The sequence below is a fragment of the Schistocerca piceifrons genome, chromosome 3 (assembly GCF_021461385.2).
Source record: "Schistocerca piceifrons isolate TAMUIC-IGC-003096 chromosome 3, iqSchPice1.1, whole genome shotgun sequence".
NCBI lineage: Eukaryota > Metazoa > Arthropoda > Insecta > Orthoptera > Acrididae > Schistocerca > Schistocerca piceifrons.
In genome coordinates, this window is record NC_060140.1 from 842,971,055 (window position 1) to 842,989,304 (window position 18,250).

The following is an 18,250-nucleotide window of genomic DNA, read 5'->3' on the forward strand; positions in this document are numbered from 1 at the left end:
TCCTGCAGCCACTTATTAGATGTTTTTTATCTAACCAATAATATTTTCAAAAACTATTATTCCATCTCAGATTTTCCATTGTTTGGATACATGATATGAAATTTATTTAGAATAGTGTGGGCACTAACACTGTTATTTACCTTGTACTCTGTATCTGTTTCTCTTTATTGTTTTGAGTTGTTATGAAACAATAGATTTAATATTATAATGAATTCAAAAGTACTGTAAATCTTATGACTGTGAAAGTAATTGTAAACATAAAAACTGACTTGTTCCATGTCCTGGCAAGTTAAACACAGTAGAACCTATTGAATGTGAAATAAAAATAAATTATTTTGTTCTTATTCACACTGATATCTTAGCAAATAATGAAAGCACTGCAAAAGTTTTTGTGATCTATCCAGCAAATCAACTGCAGAAGAGGTGTACTCTTTAGAGTTCAGAATGAGTTTTAAATTCTGATGCAAAATACTACAACACGTTGCTGGTAGACATGAGGCTGGAAACTGGAAATGATCTGATGAATAAGAGAGTACTTTGTTAGCCACTCCTTCTACAGTTTAACAAATGTTTGGACTCTGGCATGTAATTTCTAGTTAACACTAGTGTTCAGATTAAACAGTTTTTAACTTCTCTGATATACAAAAAGCCAATTATGGTCTGTGAAATTGATGAAGTTACATCAGCGCTAAATACAGGGAGCCCAGCAAAGGAGTCATTCATTTCAAAATTAAAACAACGGTGACTCCAAGTTGGAATATCAACAATATTAGTAAAAGGATAGATTGCTACTCACTGTAAGGATGATTCACTCAGTTGCAGACAGCACAACAAAAAGATTTTTTTGTTGTGCCTATCTGCAACTCAACAGGTCATCTTTATGGTGGGTAGCAATCTATCCTTTTCTTAATATTGTTGATTTCAGAATGAAATACTTCAAAAACTAAGATCAATATGCATGTGCAACAAACCGCATGTTTACTGTGCAAGTTGTAAGAATTTTATACAGAAGTTTTAAAATATTTCAAAAAGCTGTCAGATGGTGCTATAATGACAATACATAGTTCTTATAAAAATTGTGCAGTAGCTCAGAGCAATCAGTTCCATCATTGAAACATGACAGGAGGTTAGCATACTGAAGAAAGAGGTTGATGAAATCTTATATTCCACCAAACAATGTGTTTTTCTGGTAAATGGAATGCCACAGGTTACAACACAGTCCTAGGGCAACAAGGCACAATTTTCAAACATGATGTAATGTTCCAAAAGAACCAAATTTCAGCAGACAGGCCGTGTGGCTGATGATCTAATTGAAAGTGCTGGTCCCAAGGCAAACTGTAGTTAATCCTGAAAATGTTAGCACGATTTCTGGAATTATTCAGCAAATTCCACGAAAATCCATCTGAAGAATTGCAGCAGAGGCTGGTCTGAAGCATTCCAGCAACCAGAAAATACTGAAACAGAGCCTAATGTTTCCATTCAAAACTCAAAGTCACCAGGTCATACCTGTATGAACTGTGTGACAGAGGCTTAACTTTGTGAAGCAGGTTCTCACAACTGTTGACAAAGGATTTGATGCTGGCTACATCTGGTTTACAGATGAAGCACACTTCCACCCGAATGGAGCCAGAAGAAACAAAATTGGCAATTTTAGGGTAACGAAAATCCCCATTTGTGGCAAGCAAAACCACTGTATTCTCCCAAAGTTACACTTTGGGCTGTGGTATGCAGCAGAGGCATTACTGGCCCTTTTTCCATGTGAGAAATGATCACTAGTGAACATTAACTTGAAATTTTGGAATACTTTGTCACCATTGGAGGATTAACAAGACAGAAAATGGTTCATGCAAGTTTGGGGTAGATTACATAGCATTGAGCACATGTTTCACTTTCTCGATGAGTTCTTTGGGAATAGAGTCGTTGCATTGGATTATTGCAAATTTACTGGTGCAGGGATCGATCGGCTTCCATATTCACCAGATCTAACTCCTTGTCACTACTTATTTGGGGGACACTGAAAAACACTGTCTACCAGAGTCATCCCACCCTCCTGTTGAGACACTATGGGATGTAATGCCAAATTTCATTGTTTGCCTGCATCTACTCTGTACTGCAAGTGGTGGACATTACATTTTAAAAAGATTGTGATGTGACTGCAAAGTATGCTTGCAGAGGATGAGTTTAATTGCACGCACTGATACTATACAAGTTACAACATCTGTTAGCACTTTTTTTAGCTATTTTGAAACTTCTGTATAAAATTCTTACAGCTTTCACTATAAACATACCTTTTGTTGCACTTGTCTATGAGTCTTAATTTTCGAGATATTTGATTTTGAAATCAGTAACAACCTCTTTGAGGTAGAAGATAAAACAGCATAGAGCAGGAGGAAGGTAAGTGCATTTTCTAGAGCAGCTGCCCCCTCCCCCTGTCCAGCCCACGCACACATCTTATACATATTGTAACTATTGGTATGAGTAGATTAGCTCTATTCATAATTGGATTTTACAGATATAGGACACAGTGGTTGTTCCTGCTTGTTAATGTATAATATGACTGATTCCACATCCATGAGGGCTCTCCTTCATGATGGAATTTGTGGAACATGACATGTGAATGAATGAGATGACAAATAAATGAATGAAGGGCTTTCTTAGATTAGAGAAGTGAACTCAAACGGGATGAGTGTTAATGGAAAAAAAGATCAAACAGGAAATGAAATCATATTTCAATGCACTGAAAAGGGGCAGGGGTGTCCTACTCAGAGGTGGTGTCTTCAGTGCGAAAGAATATGTAAGTCTCATTTTGAATAGTGTACTTCCAGGTAGTGTCAATACCAATATTACTGGATTATTGGTCTTGAAGTGGAACCAAGAAGAGCAGTAAGCTCTTCAGGAAACTGTCATTTATTACAGTACATGGAGAGCCATGATCAGATATCCTAAATGAAGATGATAATTGAACAAGAGGCAGAGTAAGTTCAAAGTAAAATCTAAACTGTACTCACGGAAAGTGGCTAAAAATGAATAGTCAGGTGTTTGAGATAATTTCAGTATAGAAGATTGCAGGACTGGGAGACCAGACATTGACATAATCATCATCATCATCATCATCATCATCATCGTCATCTTTAACAGGTTCCAGCCCTAGGCTGAATCTCTTTGGAACATAAGCCTCACCAGGTAGTTCTGTTTTCCCATCACCTTTCTGCATTCACTCTGGTCCAGTTCTAGCCTCTTTTTTTCAACACACTTATCCTAGCCTTTCTGCCATCTATCCCTTGGTCATTCTCTTCGCACCTCTATTTCATGTGTTTTCTTGGGAATCGTCTTGTTTCTCACTTGCTTTAAGTGCCCATACTACCTCAGCCTTGATGTTTCTATCCTGCTCTGCAAGGGTTCCTCTTCCGCTGTTTCCCTTGCCCTTTCATTCTTCATCCTCTCTCTCCTTGTTATTCCCATTTGGCTTCTGATGGAATGTCTTTCACATGCCTCTAATCTGCTTACATCATACTAATTTCTATATATTACTTCTTTGCCTTTTTGTGGGACGTCTTTGTTCCAAACCAGGCTGCTAACACTTTACAGGAATGCTTTACCCATTTGCTATGTTCACTGATATCTTTCTCATTTCTTCCATTTCCCACTACCATGCTTCCCAAGTACTTGACACTTCCCACTTCCTTCAATTGTCCATCTCCTATCCTTATTCAACTAGTTGGTCAAGCTTTCTTTCTAGTTGTAACATGAATTTCACATTTGTTTACATTACATTTTGTTCCATACTGTCTCTCAGTTTTTTCCCAAGCATCTAGCTGTTCCTGAATCTCATCCTCCCTGTCTCCCCAGATCACCAAGTCATCTGCAAACACCATTGCTTTCATCTTGTCTTCTCCAGTTTTTTCTGCCACCTTAGTCATAATCTCATAAAAGACCACAATGAAGAGGAAAGGTGACAATGCATTGCCCTGTTTCATACCACTCGTTTGCTGGAATCAAGCTGTCCTTTCATTTCCCACTTTCACACAACTCAGACTTCCACAGTGTATCTCAAACACTCTGCTTGTTGCCTCTTTTTCCACTCCCTTCTTTGTGTTGCTTCCCAGGCCTTTCTTCTTTTTCTGCATCAAGAAAGGCCATCACCACATCTACACTAAATTCCTAGTGATGCTCCTGAGGCTGTCTCAATGTGCATACGAGGTCAACAGTTGACCTCCCAGGTCTGAAGCCATGCTGTTCCTCTCTCAATTTCTTCTTGAGACTTATTCAGTTTATACTCTCCTGGATCTTTTCGTATTCCTGGGCAAAGTGTGACTCTCCTGTGGTTTCTACACTAGGGACTAGACGTTGTTTACAAAATAAATGTGTTTCAATATAACACAGTAACGGGGAGCATATCCTTGACAAAAAGGGAGTAATGGATTGAAACATTTTGTGAAAAGGGTTTGTTAACCCTTGTTTGTAACACTACACTGTTTCAAAAGGGGGATGGAATGCTGTGATGTGGAGGGTGTGCAAACATAAGTGAGTCATGCATTTATTGCTTATAGTCTGTACATTTGTTAGTCAATAGCCGCTCACTGAACAAGATGGCACAGTGTGTAAGGAACTGGACTCACTCAGGAGGAATGAGATTCAACTCCCCAGACGATCACCTATATTTAAGTCGTCTGTGGTTGTCCCTTTCTCACAAACAAGATCATACTCAGTTTCATTCTTTCTGTATTCTCATTCAGTTCAAGCTTGTGACCTTTCACCACTTACCATATCACTACTGAAAGGTCTTCCCATTCCACTCTCAAACACAGTGCAGGAACAATGTCTACTTAAACACCAGTAATTAGTCCAATATCATTTACTCTGTTCATATGAGAGTGATACACCGGGGGATGAAGTATAATTCTGGAATCTTCACTCAACACTGGTTCTCAAAACTTCACAAAGCAGGGTAGTTGACATCTATCTTCAAGCTTCTGCCATTTTAAGTTTTTCATGATACTCTCCTGTGAGTCAAGTATACCTGTCATTATATAATAATAATAATTATTATTATTATTATTAAATTCCAGTGTGATCAGTAAGTGTCAAAGTTTTTATTTCTTCTCCATGAACCCTAATACTCTCTCCAAATCTGTCCGTGGTTGTTGTACAGACTGAACAACATAAGAGAGAGTCTACAACCCTCTCACTCATTTTTCAACCACTGCTTCCCTTTCATGTCCTTTGACTCACAACTGCAGTCTGGTTTCTCTAAAGGTTGAAAATAACCTTTTGCTCCTTGTATTTTATCACTGATAATTTATTCCATTCCTCACTAAAAATGCACATAATTTTCTAAAAGAACTGTGATGATGATAATTACTGTTGTTATTATCACAGGTCTTTGAGGAAATTATGTGCATTTTTAATGAGGAATGGAATAAATTGTCATGATAAAATAGAGGGAGCAAAATGTTATTTGCAACTTTTGTAGGAACCAGACTGCAGTTGTGAGTCAAAGGACACAAAATGGAAGCAATAGTTGAGAAAGAAGTGAGAGTGTTGTAAGCTATATCTCATGTTATTCAATCTGTAAAATGATCAGACTGTGTAGGAAACCAAGGACAGATTTGGAGAAGGTACTAGTGTTCATCAAGAAAATAAAAACTTCGAGGCTTACTGATGACATTGAAATTCTCTCAATGAAGCAAAGGAATGGATAGTGTCTTGAAAAGAGGTTGTGAGTACCAAGAAAAGTGAAAGAAAGGTAATGAAATGTAATGGAAATAAATCAGGTAATGCTGAGGGAATTAAATTAGAAGATGAGGTCCCTGAGAGTAGTTGATGGGCTTTACTACTTAGGTAGGAAAACAATGGATGATGGCAAAGGTAAAGAGCATGTGTAATATGTAAACTGGCTGTAGCACGAAAAGCTTGCCTAGAATAGAGAAATATGCTAAAATTGAATACAAATTTAAGTGGTAGTAAGTCTGTTCTAAAAGTATTTATCTGAACTAAAGCCTTGTATGGAAGTGAAGTGTGGTTGGTAAAGAGTAAGGATCAGAAGAGAAAGGAAACTTTTGAAATGTGGTGGTACAGAGGAATGTGAAAAACTAGATTGATAGATCAGATAACTACTGAAGAGGCACTGATAAAACTGGGGAGGAAAGACCTTTATGAAACAACTTGCTTTAAAGAAGTAGTAATATGAGAGACCATATCCTCACTCATCAAACAACAGTTAATTTGGTGATGGACAGAAGTGTGGAAGAGTAAACATTGCAAAGAGAATACAGTTAGTAAATTCAAATACAATAGTTACATGGAGATAAACAGATTTGCACTGGTTAGGATAATGGGAAGATCTGGTTCAAACCAGTCTTCATATTAACAACTTGGACAAGTATGGAAGAAAATATAAATATTGTTTCATTAACATGCACAGAGCAGAATGTTTGCTTTTGCTTTATGCTCTTCCCATGGTCTATTATTATTTCAACTTTTAGATGTGGTATAAAAACTGGTGTTACACATACAATTATGAACTTACCATTACTAAAATGAGAGTTATATGACAGTTATAGATTATTCTGCGAATACAGAAATTTACTTCAAGGGATCTGATACTGATCACTGTAAATTACAATAACGGCTTAAGTACTCTTTTTGCCTCAGTTTTCATTACTGGCAATAAATGTATATATCTTATAAATAAGTAATGACAGTTGAAAGTGGCAGTTTACATAAAGCTTCATCTTCACACAAACCAACAAATCTACATCCAACAATATTATGAAAAGGACAGATTACCACTCTCCATGTAGATGAGACACTGATTCACAGACATGCACAATGAAGACCCTGCTACACATTTCACCTTTTGGCCAAAAAGCCTTCTTCTGAAGTAGAAAACACACACTGCTTCAGCAGAAAGCCTTTTGGCCAAAATCTAAAATGTATAGCAGTATTTGTGTTGTGCTTGTCTGCAACTCCATGTCTCCTCTATACGGTGAGTAGCAATCTATCCTTTTCATAATATTGTTATTATTTCATCCTGATTTTATGAAGGCAATATGATGTTGATTTGTCAGCAGACAAATTGTGGAAATTGAACTGCAATTTTAACAAAGTAAATGTAATAAAAATGGGCACTAGTCACTTGAGAAAATCCTCAGTTCTAGATTTGTTAAAATATTCCAACTTGAGGTGACCAATTAGAAAGCAACAGAAGATATTTCTGTGCAAGAAAAAATGGTGGAAAAATGTGAATACCTTTAAAGCTTGCTTTCATGTGGTCACCTTTAATAAGAGTCTGTATAAGATCTAGGCAGGGAGACCATGCAGCACAGCCTGTGGACATTAAAAACCATTTCTGTAAACTTTGTTTATGTAAACCAAACTGTTTCTCTCTCTTTTCTGTAATAATGCAATACAGTTCAAACTGTTTTTGAATATCACTGTTATTTTGGCCCTTAACTAAGTGCCAAAGATTTGTTGTTAAGTACTCAGGCTACTGGAACCAAGAAAGAGAGAGAGAGAGAAAAAAAATATATATTTCACAAATCTACAAAAAACAATTTTATTTTCAAAAAGTTAGTGCTTCAACTTTCATCACGATGCTTAGTAAATATTCATTGTTAATTATTTAGAGTGTAATTTCCAAATTTTGAAACATAACTCGTAATTTATGTTTCTGAGCCCACTAAACTGAATTTCCAACCACTCTGTGAAGAAGCTTGTACAGTTTACAATAACAAACTGTACAGTAGATAAATGTGCAATACAAAACAATTTCATTACATACCACTCCAAAAGCTAGGAAGACTGAAGACATTACATGGCAAATTTAACAAAACACTCATTAGTACACACCACTTAATTACTAAAACAGTAATACTACAATATGCTAAATTATCTTGAAATAGATAACTTGAAAACTATGGATCAGGTCCCTGCAAATATATAACTGTTATCAGACCACCTATGTAAATACAATTATCAGAGAACATATGGATAAACTGGAAAGTTTAATTATTTATATATTAATAACATGAATATTCTATTCTTTGTGAGTATATGAAATGGAGACCAACATATCCCATCCTGACTGGCTTCAGCAAGTGTAGTTAAACTTGTCAAATTAGGCTGAAACAGTGAGCTCTGTACCAAACCCAAACAAGTGTTCTGTTACTATGGTAACAAACTCTGTAAATATTGTGTTGATGGAGAGAAAATTCTCTCATGTTTCACATACATGTGTGTATTCTTTCTTTTTTAATTGGTAACAGATATTGGTTTCATGTATTAATTCAAACAATAAAACTGTTGTGATTATGCCAGTTATAAAAGTTGAAATAGGAACATAACAATTTTTACTGTCATGCTCAGTATTTTATATTTATTCTGGTTTAAATACACTTGTATTGAGCAAGTGTTACTAAATTACCCTGCTACATGTATTGTTAGATTTTGGCAAAAGATAAATGCAAAAACAAATCTTTTGAATGCTGTTTCCTCAAATTATACCTATAAATACTTTACTCAGTTACAAATGAAGTGAAAACAGATATTTAATTGACAACTACTGCTGCAGTGTTGATAAATAATCCAGCAAGTTGTAAGTAACTATTTCTATATTTGTACAAAGGAAGTTAGCTTGTTATTAATTCTCTAAGGACACATACTGTAATCCAACAAGCATTCAAATCATTTGGTGTGCATTTACTGGAAATACTTCATAAGCAATCATAAAAACCTAAATTTACTTTATTACTAAAAAAATTGCATATTTGCTAATTTAGAGGCGTATATTAGTGAACCTTATTATATTATGTTAATGAATACTGTATGCATCCCTCCACTTCTCATTTTAGTTAATCTTTAATATATTCTCTTTCTTCACATTTTGTGTAAATCACATGAGGAATGCTAGTCTTGCAAGCTTTGCAGGTAAGCTTCTGTGATGTTTGGAAGGTAGGAGATAAGGAACAAGCGGCAGTAGAGGTGAGAGAACACATTTGAGTCATACTCGGGTAGTTGAGACGTACAACATTGCCCACGAAAAGCAAAGGTTTTGAGTTCGAGTCTCAGCCCGCACACAGTTTTAATCTGCCAGGAAGTTTCAGTAATCATGTTGTGAACAAGTTAAACAATGGAAACTCCAGGGAGGAACATCAACAATGTAAGAAGCTTGCTACTCACCATGAAGATGACATGTCACGTTGCAACCAGGCATACTTAAGACAGTTGTGCCTGTCTGCAAATTAACGTTCATCTTTTCTTACGTAGTGCACAAGCTAATACATTTAGTTTACTTGGAAGACTTTGCCTGCTTGTACGGGATTTATATAGCTTATATAGTGCAGTGCAAAAAATTCAACACGGCCCCCTCTAGGCATAAGGCTACAAAATGACAATCTCTGCAAATTAATGGGAAAACAAATATCACTTACTAGCCATCCTTCTAAACATTACATGTTTATCTACAGTCAACAATAGAAATGCTTTGTCAAAAGTATGAAAAATAATCATTTTCACTGTTTTCATCATATTGTTCCACAAATATCAAGCAAGCAGTGATATAAAGAACAATATATTTGGTTTAACTGATGAAGCAGTAGCTTTCCTAACAATTTTATAGGTTCAGTTATATGCTACATAAGTGCAGACAGATTGCACCAGTCAAATGATGATAAATTGTTAATACAATCTACAGAATTAATATGAGAGTTGCCCCTCTCTGTTATACTATACCTTGACTTGTTCCACAACCCTGAAATTCTTCTTCATGAAGAGAGCTACAGGTTGCCATAAATGAAGTGTCAGGGACTGTCAATTTTAGAGGTTTTTATTTTTATTTTTTTTTAAATAACTTAAATGCGCACACACACACTCTCTCTCTCTCTCTCTCTCTCTCTCTCTCTCTCTCTCTCTCTCTGTGTGTGTGTGTGTGTGTGTGTGTGTGTGTGTGTGTGTGTGTGTGGCCTAACTGTGGTAAGTAAGGTTGGTTGTGGTGAATGTAGTAGCAGTGTGGGGAAAGGAGGGGGGCAGTAGGGTGGGATATACAAGGGGATAGCAGAAGAGGGAAGGACAAGAATATGTGAGCTACAGGCAGAGGTGGTGTTGTAGTGAGGAGCAGAGTTGAGGGAGGTTGCTATAGAAACAATCAAATATTGATTTATTTGTTTGTGCTTATTGCAGGTTTCAAACAATATGTACCCTCAGTTGGTATATGACACACAATAATACACTGCTCCTATGTTTCATACATCAGACAAAACTTGTTAGCTTCACTCGGGTAGCAATTGCAATGTACTTCTTGTTAATATTGGTACTGAGAATATCTTTTATATTGTTATGGTGTGATCATTTATTTGCACTGTAATAGATTCAGTTCCATTGATTATGCAGATTAATACCAAAAAATTTACAGTTATACTTTTACGTACAATAAATGAATATTTTCCCATTTTTGTGTAAGGGGACTAACTATGTTTCCTAGGAAACTATATTGACCAATCTACCCTGTTTTCACCATATATTCATTCACTGTAATTTTTAAATGTCGTCTTTTGTAATTTGGTGGACTATCAGAGATGCCACTTTCAATACATTGTTATCTTCTTTTACTTCCCTGACAGTGAAATTAAGCATGCATAAGTTGATACCCTATAGGCATCATTCCGTTTGAAGTTACTGTACATGAACTGTAATGTAATGAATACATACAGCAGATATATGGTGCACAGTTGCTTCATGTAATATACATTTTGTACATATAATTATACTTTTATTGTTATTTCTAATGTCTGCAAAAGCTATCGATTTGAAGATTCTATGAAAAATATGCAAATTAATTAATTAATTAATATGTGAATATAGCATCACAAAGTCTAAAACGAATATAGGTGTCCTATTTGTAATACAATAATGTTTCACTCCTGTTTCAGTCAGCTTTGTTTATTTTTCAATGTATTTTATATGGCAGTTTCTTGAGTTGCATCATCCATAACTCTTCCTCTTTCATACAATTATCACCCATGATACATTTCAGCTTATTGAACTGTGGCAATTCTGGAGAATCTAGGACAACTATTTCTCATTTATTTATACTCCACATTGCATCTGAGATAGAAGGAAAAGATGAAATGGGAGAAGTACATGAAAATCGCTCTGCTTCATAAAAACCAGGACCTAGTGTCACAGTAAGATATCCACAGGGAATAGTCTTATGATAACAATCATGAGCAATATGAAAGCAAGGCAACAGTCTGTGAAATGAACTGCTGAACGTTTTGAATGTATCTAAGGTATTACATTTGATAGATTAATAACAGATTCAACAAAAAAGACTAATATAGCAGAAAGATTGCCAAAATTTCTAGTTACCATTTAAACACGAGGGCATTCTATGACTACATTCTAAAAGGAAGCATGAAGATATAATCAGTTTGATAAATAATGCACCTTAACTGTTGATCACAACATTCAACACAAAAGGAAAACAGATTTTACAAACAGAAGTCTTCAAGCCTTCTGGTGGATATAGGGTATTGCTTCAATTTAACAAATAATATTAATACTGCAATTTAACTCTGATATCTGGCAGTTATAAGAGTCGAGGGACATGAAAGGGAAGCAGTGGTTGGGAAGGGAGTAAGACAGGGTTGTAGCCTCTCCCCGATGTTGTTCAATCTGTATATTGAGCAAGCAGTAAAGGAAACAAAAGAAAAATTCGGAGTAGGTATTAAAATTCATGGAGAAGAAATAAAAACTTTGAGGTTCGCCGATGACATTGTAATTCTGTCAGAGACAGCAAAGGACTTGGAAGAGCAGTTGAATGGAATGGACAGTGTCTTGAAAGGAGGATATAAGATGAACATCAACAAAAGCAAAACAAGGATAATGGAATGTAGTCTAATTAAGTCGGGTGATGCTGAGGGAATTAGATTAGGAAATGAGGCACTTAAAGTAGTAAAGGAGTTTTGCTATTTGGGGAGCAAAATAACTGATGATGGTCGAAGTAGAGAGGATATAAAATGTAGGCTGGCAATGGCAAGGAAAGCGTTTCTGAAGAAGAGAAATTTGTTAAAATCCAGTATTGATTTAAGTGTCAGGAAGTCATTTCTGAAAGTATTCGTATGGAAGTGAAACATGGACGATAAATAGTTTGGACAAGAAGAGAATAGAAGCTTTCGAAATGTGGTGCTACAGAAGAATGCTGAAGATTAGATGGGTAGATCACATAACTAATGAGGAAGTATTGAATAGGATTGGGGAGAAGAGAAATTTGTGGCACAACTTGACCAGAAGAAGGGATCGGTTGGTAGGACATGTTCTGAGGCATCAAGGGATCACCAATTTAGTATTGGAGGGCAGCGTGGAGGGTAAAAATCGTAGAGGGAGACCAAGAGATGAATACACTAAGCAGATTCAGAAGGATGTAGGTTGCAGTAGGTACTGGGAGATGAAAAATCTTGCACAGGATAGAGTAGCATGGAGAGCTGCATCAAACCAGTCTCAGGACTGAAGACCACAACAACAACAACATCTGTATCAGACCTCTACCAAAGACTATGCTCCTTATTTTTACAGATTAAGTATTTATACGATTCTTTTGCTGTTCAGAATAAGACTCCAGCACTGTAGTGCAGATTTACTTCTGTTATTACAAGAAATTATACACCATATAGGTGAACACTACTTTCTTAACAACATTAAACAATGGGATGGAATAACAATATGAATTAGGACAGACCAGTAAAACACTGATTCTTCAAAGAATCAAACTTCCTTGTGCAAAACTACTTTAAACTTCTGTTTACTTTAGAAATGAGTTAATGTGCTAAATATTCCACATTAAGGATGTAAGTGAGACAATGTGTAGAAAAATGTTTTAAATTATGGTTAAAGTTTGTTGGAAGTTGCCAAGTGGTCTCATTGTCAAATACTAGGTTAGAGTCTACGTCATTTGTACATCGTGAGCTATGCTGCCTCAAGACATATATTCAGTTTCTAAATGTAATACTTGTCTTAATGTGTTAAACCTTTAATGTAAGAGCATGAGCAGATTCTGACAGCATTTTAAATTTGGTCAGTAATTATATGAAATGCTGAAATTCAAATTTTTGTTACCCTGGAAGCCATTAGATATGCAAGCATCAACTGGATCTGCACACCATGAACCACCCAGTGTGGAGGCGACCATGGCGCTCTCTCTCTCTCTCTCTCTCTCTCTCTCTCTCTCTCTCTGTGTGTGTGTGTGTGTGTGTGTGTGTGTGTGTGTGTTACTGATGAATATGTCACAATTTATTACTACACAGATAATGTTTCATTAAAAGTATAATAATTATGTCGAGTGTACTGAAAACATATTTGTATTTTATATTTCAAAAGTTATTTGCGACAATTTTTACACTAAATGCAACCAAGTGTTGAAATGAGGTGACAAAAATCTTAGTATAATTTATGACTCAGTAATTGCATCTATAATTAAAAGTAACATTTATGCATTGTGATTACAAATTTTTAGATTTTTCTGATGAACGCTTTCTATATTGCATGATTTTATGTAATTAATCTCTGCATCAGGATAGTGTTATTCATAAATTTGTATGTAAAGAACAGCCATGTGACCCAGGACTGGAGCAACTGAATTACATTCTCTGCCAGGGTTTCGACTACCTCTCAACCTGCCCTGAAATGAGAAATGTCCTACCCATTATCCTTCCTACTCCTCCTGCAGTGGTATTCTGCCGCCCACCGAACCTACACAATATCCTCATCCATCCATACAGAGCTCCTGCTCCCAACACCTTGCCTCATGGCTCATGTCCCTGTAATAGATCTGGATGTTAAGACCTGTCTCATACATCCTCCCACCACTGCCAACTCCAGTCCAGTCACAAATATCACCTATCCCATCAAAGGCAGGGCTACCTGTGAAACTAGTCATGTGATCTCCAAGCTAAACTGCAGCCAGCAGAATTCGTGGTTATGTGTGTGCTGAGTTGTGGTCAGTGGGTGTGTGTCTATTTTTGACAAAGGCTTTGTTGGCCAAAAGCTTATCTTGTGACAGTCTTTTTGTTGTGCCTATCTGCAACTCAGCATCTCTGGTATATGGTGAGTAGCAACTAACCTTTTCATAATACTGGCAGACAGCTCTCAAATGCATTTGTTGAGCTGAGGGATGGTGAGAAGCATATAAAATAAACTTCAAATATATCAGATGGAATAATGTTTTGGGTTAACTCCTCTTTATGAAAGGAAGTGTTCAATACTAAAAAACGCACTGTAAGAATACTATATGGTGCTCACCCATGATTGTCTTGTTGACAATCTGTTTAAGGAGTTGCGCATTCTGACTACTGCTTCGCAGTATATTTACTCCCACATAAAGTTTGTTGGAAATAATCCACTACAGTTCAAAAGGAACAATGAAAAACATATTTACAACACTAGAAGGAAAAATGACATTCATTACTCCACTAAGGTTGTCCTTAGCACAAAAGGGTACATAATGCGGCAACAAAAATTTTTGATAACTAACCCTGACATAAAATGTCTAACAGAAATTAACGTAAAATTTGATAACAAACTTTTATCCTTGACAACTTCTTCTATTCTATAAAATAATTTCTATTATTGTAATGTAAAAAATGTGGCAGGTAGGAACACACACACACACACACACACACACACACACACACACACACACACACACACACACAGACAGACAGACAGACAGACAGAGAGAGGGAGAGCTTATAAATATTCAGCATGTAACCATATGTACAAATTAATTTGCAATGTGTATGTAAAGTGACTCATTCCATGCATTATGATTTATTGAGCAAATGATCCATGGAACATGAAACTAACTAACTACGAAAACAAAAGACTGTAATATAGAATCATTTTCATTATTTATTGCCTTTGTGGGTTCTTACTGAGATTGTATCATGGCTGAAGTGGGTCACTGGCAATTATAATTCTTAAGGGTACAGCTGAAGTGTGTGGCCAAGTTTACACAGCATAACCTGCACAGACAGCACTATACAGAGCTATATGTTAAACTCTGGAAGTTGAATGTAAAATCTCTTTGTATATGAAATGTTTGACGTTTCTATGTACTTTCATGAAATTGTTTTAAAGGGCTTCATTATCATCGTTGACTATAAATTTGTTTATTGATAAAATACACTTTTATTGCAATTTCAGCAATAAGACAATCATCAAGACCCTGAACGTACACACAAAATTTCAGTTATATAACTGCCACGCGCACGGCAGTTATATAATAAAATGACATATTATTCATTTTATGCTTCAGTACATGTAAAAACTTAAAAAAAAGACATGTAAGTATGTCATCTCCACAATTTTATGTTCAGTTTTTAACTAAAAACACTTCTACTTTAATCGAGACTGAGACTCTGTACATAATAAAAATGAGATCATTTACATGCAGTGTTATTGCTGCTATAATCTTTTACATAAATTACATCAAATAACTACACATATATAGTGTATTAGCTGCCATTAACTGACTTTCTGTCCAGACACAAAAGTGATGTTGCTTCAATCAAATGATGCAATGCTCTTCAGACCACAAAATTAGAAGTAGTGTTAATTGATGAGCTATCAAACACTAGCACAAATCTTGAGCACTGAAGAATACACACACACACACACACACACACACACACACACACACACAAAACCAGGGAATACAGAGTGTATTATCATTAACTGTATTTTTACAAATACAAATACTTCAATCACCTCCCTTTTTAACATCATGGTCATTTTTGTGACGTGTTTGTGGTAGGAAGTAGTATGATCAGAGGGAAACATTCCACGTAGGAAAAATATATCTAAAAACAAAGATGATGTAACTTACCAAATGAAAGTGCTGGCAGGTCGACAGACACACAAACGAACACAAACATACACACAAAATTCAAGCTGTCGCAACAAACTGTTGCCTCATCAGGAAAGAGGGAAGGAGAGGGAAAGACAAAAGGATGTGGGTTTTAAGGGAGAGGGTAAGGAGTCATTCCAATCCCGGGAGCGAGTGTATACCCGTCCTTTTTTCCCCCTAAGGTAAGTCTTTCCGCTCCCGGGATTGGAATGACTCCTTACCCTCTCCCTTAAAACCCACATCCTTTTGTCTTTCCCTCTCCTTCCCTATTTCCTGATGAGGCAACAGTTTGTTGCGAAAGCTTGAATTTTGTGTGTATGTTTGTGTTCGTTTGTGTGTCTGTCGACCTGCCAGCACTTTCATTTGGTAAGTCACATCATCTTATATATATATATATATATATAATCCAGAATTAAATAATCAGAAACTCTCAAGAACACTGCACCTCACCTAATTAACAACAAAAGGAGCTTATTTCTTGAGAATGGGAAGCAAATCATTTCAAATTTAATAAGTTGACTGTTAAGTCATTACAGGTTCTCACAAACACTTGTGGCATTTCCAACTCTGCTCTGAGATGATGATGTAGACAAATTTGAAAGTATTTAATGGGAGTATTATGCAAGTTAATATTACATGAAATATTACTGAAAATATTTTTTAATAATGTTTATTTAACATAAAATATACTATTAAAACGTAACATATAACAAGACTTCTTAGTTTCTATCCCAATTATAAAAAGCTTATATTAATTTTAAAATTAATCACAGAATACATCTCCTGTCACCTCAAATTTGTCTGTAAAAAATGTCACAGAATATTGTTCTTCCAGATTTGTCTGAGGCACTAATGACACTGCTGGCACCCTCCTCGAGTCACTCTTAGATATGCAGCACCTTGTGTATGGTAGGAGTTTTCATGTATAGATCCACTGTATATTATTGAACAAATGATAACAAACTAGATCTGTTGTATTGACTGGTTCTATAAGAGACTTCCACATTTTTTTAAAAAAAAAAAAAAAAAAAAAAAAAAAACAAACCTACAACAACTGCAATGTCACATGATTTAACATAGATAAGTACACTTACTATACTAATAATGCCTCACTGTGCGAGTAACACATTTACAAAGCAGCCATGTGACTTAAACAATAACAACTCACTTCCCTATAAATGAGTCTTACAACTTTTATAATGAATTACAAAATTACAATATGTCTATTACACTTCCCTCATTCTATTAGTGCTATAGATGATCACACATTGACTCTTATCACATTTTGATAAAAGAGTGATTCAAATGATCTATGGAACAAACTAATCAATGAGACAGCAAACATGAGACAAAAGAAGAGTCTTCTTGCATTCAAAATGGCCATTCATCATCATCATCATTTATTGCACATGCAGCTAAACAGGCCATTTAGGCCAACGGTAGAAGACAAAATATCCAAATACATAAACATAAAGCATAACAAAATGATCAACGCATCCAGTCCACAAATCATGAGTAAATACTCATAGAACAGTAAAATCACAAAAATTGATAACATATGCTTGCCCATTTGATTTCAAAGAATTATTTCATTTTTTGTTGGGTGATTGCAATTACTATCTAAATTCCTGATGATATATCAATGAAAGTAACCAGTTTTTGAAAATGTAATGTAATTGGTTAGATAAAAAAATCTACTCAGGAAGTGGCAGCAGGAGAACACATATGCAAAGGTATTAAAGTTCAATCCTATACACATGTGTTCTCTTGCCACTGTTTGGTGAGCAGACTTTTTATCTATCCAATAACATTATAAATTCCTAGGGAATATGACAAGAAAATACTGTGTGATGACATCTGTTTCAGTTCCAAGAAGTCTACACATTGAGTCTGACGCCATACAATGTATCATGCTTACATTATAACAGCATAAAATAAAACACACAGATAATTAACCGACAAGTAATACTGATGACAAATGGTATTGTTTGCTACAACTAAGAACCTTTAAGCTTCTACAATTGTTTCATAAGGCACATATATTTTTTTCCATACAGTGTATGTAATTCTGATGAGAAACTGTTGAGCAAATGCATTTATCATTATACATCAGAGTAACAGTTTGAATGAAGAATAAACATTAATAGCATATGAGATAGGAAAGTTATGTCTACCTATCAATTGCTCAAGCAGACACTGTTGGAGAAGGGTTGATATAAATTAATATAACTTTCCAACTCTTTTACTTCACACAGTTGACTAATTATTTCATCGATTCTGCCACCTCACCATGGGTGTTTTGGCACGAGCATAGTTATACAACCAAAACCAGTCACCAAGTACAAATAA